General features: G+C 35.5%; 1 protein-coding gene across 1 annotated transcript in view; it reads left to right on the top strand.

Moving 5' to 3' along the window:
* Positions 1–604: 604 nt before the first annotated feature.
* LOC307149203 (uncharacterized protein) overlaps positions 605–8,487 on the top strand; it is a gene marked incomplete at its 3' end in the record, with an annotated part of 80,434 nt that continues 72,551 nt past the window's right edge. The window contains exon 1 of the mRNA XM_079855370.1: positions 605–640. The remainder of the gene's footprint in view (positions 641–8,487) is intronic.

Below are 8,487 nucleotides of genomic sequence, written 5' to 3'. Positions count from 1 at the left end.
TTTGAATTAGATTTTAACTTAATTTGTATCATCTTTTTAGGAACAAGCTGCAAACACACATCACATATTAGCTTTTCCATTTTTATTTTAGCTTAAGTTTTTGTCAGTTTTATTTTTTCTTTTACATATTTGTTTTTAATTAATTTTAGAAAAAATACTGTAGAAATGTTGCCTTGGCAATTAACTGCTTTTTTATTTACTTTTTTTTTTTTAGGCTATATGTTAAATTTCAGATGCATTCATCAATTAACGTAAATGTGTTTTAATATTTTGTTTTAGTTAACAGTCATAACACTTACATGAGATATGTTTTCAATAGTGTAATCTTATTGTCTGTAAATATATGTATATTAGTGCAAATGTACATTAAAAATATATATATTTCCAAGATCCCACTCGTTGCATTAAACATACAATGCAATGGGGTCAAATTACATTATATCATTATCACTATCTTAGTACATACTTTTGCATTGTTCAGTTATGCAAAAACTAGTACACAGTTTAAGTTTCTATTTCCCAGCTCTGAACTTTCCAAAGGGGGGCGTGTCTTGAAGGGATCATTTTAAAAAGCACTGCGGCTCCCCTGAACTCACTGCAGATCACTGCAAGAAGAGGATCAGTCTTCACCATATACAAGGTACAAGTTCAGATATTTGTGTTGTCCATATTTTAAATGCTTGTGATGCTTAAACCCCATGTGCTTCTCTTCCACTTGGTTTCAGGGAGAAACAACTCTGCAACTACAGAAAATAACCTTTATACATTGACTTTTCACATTTTCTGCTCTAGTTAACATGGTATAGGTGCAGTAGCTGACATCATGTTTTCACTGTCCTTTCATAAAAAAAAATACTAAAATATTTTCAACAATGTCTCAATTTTAATGATGCGATTTAAAGAAAAAATGGAAATATATGTTGTACTGTACTGGAAATCTGATGTTTGCACTGCCGAAAAGATAAATTGAATTTGGTTATTTTGTATAATTTTATTATATATTGTATTGAATTGTAAAGAAAACACTAAGTATTATACATTTAGAGTCTACATGGAATATTTGCTTTTTATATTTTATTCTTGTAGAATTCACTTGTTATAAGTGTGTTACTCTTAAAAAAAAAAAGTAATTAATTACAGTAGTGCAATTAGATTACTGTAGTATTGCATTACTTGTTACTAATCTCAATGTACATGAAACTGCTCTTTTAATTCTTGCAAATAAACAATGTAAAATTGCACAAATTATTATTGAACTATCCAAAGTATTTCAAGGGAGAAGGTTACATTAAAAACATACGTTTTAACATTAGATGTTAAATTTTGATGTAAAGCCACTTTATAGAATTGTTCTATAGTCTATAGAGTATTCAATGCAATTACATCACAAGTAACTGCAATTAAATTATAGAAAAGTTAAAGAGTAATCCCTTACTTTGTCAAGGGAAAAGTCATTCAAGTACAGTAATGAATTTCTTAGTAACCCATTACACCCAACACTGGTCAAAATAGTTAAATTAAAAGTGGTGGAAAATAAAAAATTATCAATTACAGCATCTAAAATGCACTTTCCCTTCAAAAAATATATAGATTTTAACTTGAAGGGAAAATAATTCCAAGTCTATTTGTCTTAAAGGGATAGTTCACCCAAAAGTTCATGGGCCCCATTGACTTCCATAGTAGGCCTATGGAGAGCAAAAAAAATACAATGGGGTCCATCAAAAAATAAACTCATACAGGTTTGTAAAAATTCGAGGGTGAGTAAATGATGACATAATTTTCATTATTTGGGTGAACCATCCCTTTCAAACCTGATTTTTTTTTTTTTTTTTTAGGCCTATGTTTTTCTATTAGTTTAAATCTTTGAATATTTCATCATTGCTCTTTCTCTCACACAGTCCTCCATCATGGTGAAAGGTACACTGAATGAACTGTCCCATCTGGAACAGTCAGGCTTCGGTCAGCCGTGCCCACCGAGACATGGCCTGAATCTGCTGTACTGGTTTGCTCATGACTACATAGACTTCAGCTATTGGAATGATATTGTCTCCGACTATAGACCTGAAGATGGAGATTTTGGCTTCCACAAGTACCACAACAGAATTGATGAAGAGGATCCCATTGTGCCCATTCAGAATCTCCCATACTATGAGGTGGGCAACCTGAAATATTCAGGAGCAGACGAGCTCCCAGATTATGTCAGGGCAAATTACAGCCGCAATAATCCTATTCCTGACAGTAACAAGGACCGGGTTATTGTGCGTCTGGACACCGATGGCATATTCAACAGGGTGTATGTGACTGAACACAGCGACCCGAAACGATTCAGCAGCAGCAAAACCTTCCGTGTGAGTCAGGGCCTCCTCCAGATCATCAAGAACAAGAGTCGAGATCAGTATCTCTCCGAGCTCTCCAACACTCTTACACTACAGAATCAGAGGGATTATAACAGGCAGCCTAACAACGACGACTCCTGGTGTACCATTCTTTAAATAGGCTAAAGAGTCATTAAACTATAGCTACTCTCATTTTATTCGGGATTATTATATACACATACATTTTTTATATAATCTTTTACCTTTACCTGAAAAAAATACTCATTGGTGATGTGCGGGAAATCGCGCCTTTATGAATCTTTCGAGTGAGTGAATCGAGTAAGTGAATCGGATCACACGCACCTGCCCAAGTCACGTGACTTCAGAAAAACGATGTTTCGTTACTTACATCCTACTGTTTTGAAATGTCAGTACCAGTGGTGTAAGGATGGGGTGGTATTATTAAATGTTTTAAACGTGTGATTGTAAGAGAATCTCGAGTCATTTTTATAATTTAAGTTTATAAAAGCTGATTAGAATGCATTTACATGACTTAAAGCAGCAGATGTCGTCGGCGTGCGGAGTTTCGAGAGCTCGAATATTCAATTTGCGAAGCAATTGGTTAAGTTGAATCGAAGTTTCAGAAAGACTCACTTCTCTTCTGTCATGTATGTCTCTTGTTAACACAAATTCTAATTCATTTCCTTTCATTTGTATTACATATGTGATTTCTCTGGCTTGGTTTGAAATAAAATGACTTTGGAAACTCCTACTTCGAATGTTTTTGTTTCTGGTAAAAGCATCTCTTTTGATAGCTGTGTAATAATTCAGATGCCCTTGAAAACAGAATGTGAGGGAAATTGGGGCTTGTTGACAGAATTTCCACGCTTTGAGTATTTCTGATGAAACAAACAATATGATTTTAGTGTTAAAAGGGAAGCAACAAAAACAAAAGATTAAAATGCTAATAATATTAAACCAAACTAATTCCACTTAACTCACATTAGCCTATCAGTTCTTCTGCTCATGCAAATATCTGGCATGGAGCAGCATCAGTTTCTGTTTGCAGATCTTTGCTCCACCCTCAAAAGGCAATATTACACTCCCATCACTTCTGCCGGGCAGGGTGGATTCATTTAATGCGCTCATATAGCTGATTATTATTGCTTTCCAGTTACAAAACCGGTTAGGAGCATCTATATAGCATCTTTAGACTCTGTGGAAGCTGCTACATGCAAGGCTGGATACAACAATCTTTTTCAAATGCAGAATTATCAGAGACACGGTGAGAGTCCCTATTGAGAGACCTTTTTATTTATTTAAAAATATAAATTATGTTAGCTGTAATAGCACATCCGATCTGGACTACTTTGTTTTTTATTTAAAATTTTACTCTACCTCAGATTAACTTCATTTCACTACAAGATTCATAGAGGTTCAGACTTTGTACTGATGCAGTGATCTTTCTTCTTATATTTATATTTATACTTTATTAATAATGTCTGCAGATGTGTTTCGGTCATAGTCTAGGACCCAACAAACTTTATTGTGTTGATTTTGAAAGAAAGTCTGCTGAATGGATTTTAAAAGGCAATGTTAGTTGTGAGCTGATCTGAAAACCCCATCAAATTATCCCAAATATTGAATAATTCTGCAGAGTTCCCCAATGAGGAAATGAGCTGATTTAACTGAAGTTCACCTGCTTTTTGTTTTTTGCATTTTTGCATTTTTTCGGTGTGATATTAAAAATATCCTTCTTTGCATTACAAGTGTGCCATTGTTAGAGTAAACCCAGTTGTGTTCTTTACATTTTATTTTCCAGCAGAATTAATATGATGAGGACCCTGTATAATTTGTCTGATCTGAGAGAGTCCAGGTTTGGTCATCCAAACACACGGTCTGATCTTGGTTTGCTCATGAATGTGTTCAAATTGACTCCAATGGACATATAATTGCTTTCTGAAACCCTGCAAATGGAGCTTTTGGCAACCCTTCAAATGGTGCCCGCAGCCGAATCATCCATCCATCCATTTCCCAAACCACTGGTCCAATGTGGTTACAGCGTAATATCATAAAGGCTACAAGTGTAAATTGCTTTTTAATGGATTACTAAATTGTTTAATTAAGGTTTATATAGTTTCCATGACTGATGTTTTCATATTACTACTGGAGCTGTATATGTTTCAATTAATTATTAAACAGCAAGCACAAACTATGCAAAAGCAGCAACCCTTTCAGTGCTCTCAGTGTCCGAATTCACTCACTCGTTTTCATTCACTCCTTCAAGTGGACTATATTAGTGAAGTAATGTAGGGAATAGTGAACGAGGTGTGATTTTAAACACAGCCATCTGTATTGCAGCTTGTCTCCATCTGAACAGCTTATTTGGAGGCTAAATTAATATAATATGTTTAAATATAAGTATAAACATGCTCATCATTCTATGGTGTTGAGCGTAGCATGTTTAGCACTTAATTCTCTTAATGATTTATTACAATGATGTAGATAGATGAAATCTGAATATGAGTGAGGCATTAGTTTAATATAAAGTAGCTTTGATGTAAATCTCCTCATATACAGTCCCTAATGTGTTTCTGCATAAGTTTCGCCCTCTGCATTGTGATTGCAGAAAGTTTGCAATCTTAAGTTTCTGTTCATCAAAACAGCAACACACGTACAACCTCTAGAGTACTTCCTGTTACTGGGTTACTAGTTCAGTGACATCATGCAAATATGTGCTGTTGCCATGCCATATAAATGAAGCAGTCAGTGTCAAAGGTCTAGTAAGGTGTATCACTTCAGGGTAAGGTGTATCAGTTTTTAAGATATACTTTATATACAGTGTATATATATATATATATATATATTTGTATGTTTGTGTGTGTTTGTTTGTGTGTGTGTGTGTGTGTGTGTGTGTGTGTGTGTGTGTGTGTGTGTGTGTGTGTGTGTGTGTGTGTGTGTTATTGATTTTGAACTGTTTACTTTAACAGAAATGGTAGATCAGTGCACTACAGATTAACCCTTCGTCTCACTGCAATCATTTTGAAGGATCAGTTTTTCTCAGTTCTTTGTAAGTAATCAGTGTCTGTAAATGTGTTTTAGCCAGTTCCCCTTGTCCTGGCATATGTGGTTTATGAGGAACACAAATGTGTATTATGACATAGGTATTACAATGTAAGGTGGTTTATGAAGACACTTCCTGTGGCTTAAAAAACATACTAAACTGTGTGTGTGTGTGTGTGTGTGTGTGTGTGTGTGTGTGTGTGTGTGTGTGTGTGTGTGTGTGTGTGTGTGTGTGTTTTTGTGTGTGTTTTTTTGGTAAATTCAGATTGGTAGGGTTCTGTCAGGACCTCAATCGTCAAATACGATTGTCAATTAGCGTACAGTTAGGATTGGCGGTATGGTTCTGTTCTGGGCAAGCACGGATAAGAGCAGCGATAACCCCCCTTAGGGGAAACAGAACAGAACCAACATGAATGTATTGCAGATATCATTAATTCAAGATTTAAAGAACAACATGATTTGAGAATTTATCCTGATTCAGGGGGAATCAGAACGCCAAATCCTGACTGACGAGAGGAGGAGCTGGGGAGGGAGGAGGGTAATTCCTGAGAAACTCGATAGCTGCTGATAATACTGAAGGAGCTTATATATGAATACAGATAGGCGTCGTGTAGACATGGATCAGCTGAGAGTCAGCTGATGCAAGCTTGACTAACCTTACCTTCCAGAACTGACGCTATGCTTGATTTAGTGTAAGGCGATATAATATACAGTTTGTACAGTATAGACGCCTACCATTATTCCTAGAGTCCCCATAAACCACATGTGTGTGAGGCTGCTGTTTGGTCTTGGTCAAAACAGACTTTGATGTGCTGCTTTTGAGAGAAAATCTGCTGAATAGATTCAAATTTGTTAAACAGAAACACTCTTATTGGTAGCATTCATCACCATTACCCCAAACATTTAATAAATGATCATGTGATCAACATGTGATTAATGATCAACAGCAGGAGATTTACAGAACTTTGTCAATGACAGAAATGAACTGATTTAAATGAGGTTGAACTGACTTCTGTTGCTTCCTGGTTTTACATTTTGAAGTTGTCCCTGTATTTGTATATTTTACATTAAAAAACATAATATTATAACGTTTATTGCATTACAAGTGCACTGTTTTTTCCAGCAGGACTGCAGGAACACGATGAGGACTCTGAATAATTTGTCTGATCTGAGAGAGTCCAAGTTCGGTCGACCTCCTCCCAGACACGGTCTGATCTTGCTGTGGTGGTTTGCTCATGAATGTGTTCAGATTGATTTCAACAGTCGTATGGTTGCTCTCTGCAACCCAAAAAATGGAGCTTTTGGTTTCCACCGATTCCATAACAGGGAGACACTTCTTCCTTCCACTAACCTACCATACTATGATGTGGGCAACCTGCACATCACTGACTCACTGCCTGAATATGTCACTGAGGATTACACAGGATATTCAGATGACAGCAACACAGATCGCATCATAGTTTTATTTAACTCAAGGTGGAACCGATTTGACAGCATTTATGTGACACAGCACTCAGATCTGGTGAATTTTGACCAGAATCACACTTACTGCATTAGCATTGAACTCATGAAGGACATTCAAGGTTTAAGCCGTGAGGAATTCCTCAGAGAACCCATCCGCACAAATCCACCCAATCCTTCTCAGTATGTGTCCATAGACATACCTAGGGCATATCATCCTCATGTCCCAGCAAGACTGTCACACACACCTCAGCCACACACACCTCAGCCACACACACCTCCGCCAGTGCAGAGTGAAACCTGTCTGAGTAAGAAATGCTGGTGTGTGCTGATTTGCGTCTTGATTTTACTGTTGCTCATTATTGCTGCTGTCATTTTATGGTTTAAATTTGGCCCTAAATAGTTTTCATCCACTTCTGTTTGTTATTCTTGCTCATTTTTTGAAGCTGGATATTACAGTTTGTTTCCTTTGGGACAATTGCTTATTGGAATGAATAAGCAATGGAATGAACGTTTATTAACGTTTACTTTAATAATTTTTTTTTATTATTATTATATAGAATAAAATACAATGTTGAACATTGCATGTTTATCACTGCATTCTTTTTAATGGTTCATTGCACTGATGTAAATAAATATCCAAGATTTAGAAGGACCAAGAATCAGTATTAATATTGATATTAATTTGAATATTGGGCCGACACACTCCAATCAATGTCTTCGGTGTTTACGATTTATAGTAATTTCGTTTCATAATTGTTGTGCTTATTCTTTGACATATACAAACAAAGAATGTATTAAAACTCCAAAAACCACTGACTTGTGTTTGAGTGATTTAGTTTTTTTGAATCGCTACTTTTTCCAAAAAGAATCGATATGTTCCTTAAAATGAATCGCTACTTTTTCCAAATGAACCAATACTTTCCTAAAAGAAGCGCTACTTTTCCAAAAATGAAACAATACCTTTGTTACCAAATACCAAAAAGAATCGCTACTTTTTCAAAATGAATTGATAATTTTTCCAAGAAGAATTGCTACTTCCCTAAAAAGTAAGGGGGACTTTTCCCAAAATGAATCGCTACTTTTCCAAAATGAATCGCTACTTTTTCAAAAATGAGTCACTACTTTTTTTTAAATAATCGCTACTTTTCCTAAAATTAATCGATAATTTTTCCAAAAAGAATGGCTACTTTTTCAAAAAGAATCGCTACTTTTCAAAAATGGATCACTACTTTTTCAAAAATGAGTCGCTACTTTTTCAAAAAGAAACTCTACTTTTCCAAAAATGAGTCTCTACTTTTTCAAAAAGAATCTCTACTTTTCCAAAATGAATCGATACTTTTTCTAAAAGAATCGATTTTTCTCCTAAAATGAATCGATACTTTCCCCAAAATGAATCGCTACTTTTCCAAAACGAATCGCTACTTTTTCTTTAGACGCTTTAGATTCTAGAGAGTATTTGATTGGACAGAAGATCTGATGAATCTGATGATCCAAAAACTTAAAGGAATACTCCACCGTGTTTTCATATTAAACTATGTTTTTCCCTTAACTAAGACGAGTTGATACATACCTCTCTCGTCTCAGTGCGTGCACTTAATCGCTCAGGCGCGCGGTGACACTTGTAAGCACTTCGTCTTGGCGGAGT

This window comes from Squalius cephalus (genome assembly GCF_949319135.1).
Source record: "Squalius cephalus genome assembly, chromosome: 2".
NCBI lineage: Eukaryota > Metazoa > Chordata > Actinopteri > Cypriniformes > Leuciscidae > Squalius > Squalius cephalus.
This window is presented reverse-complemented; position numbering and strand designations above follow the sequence as displayed.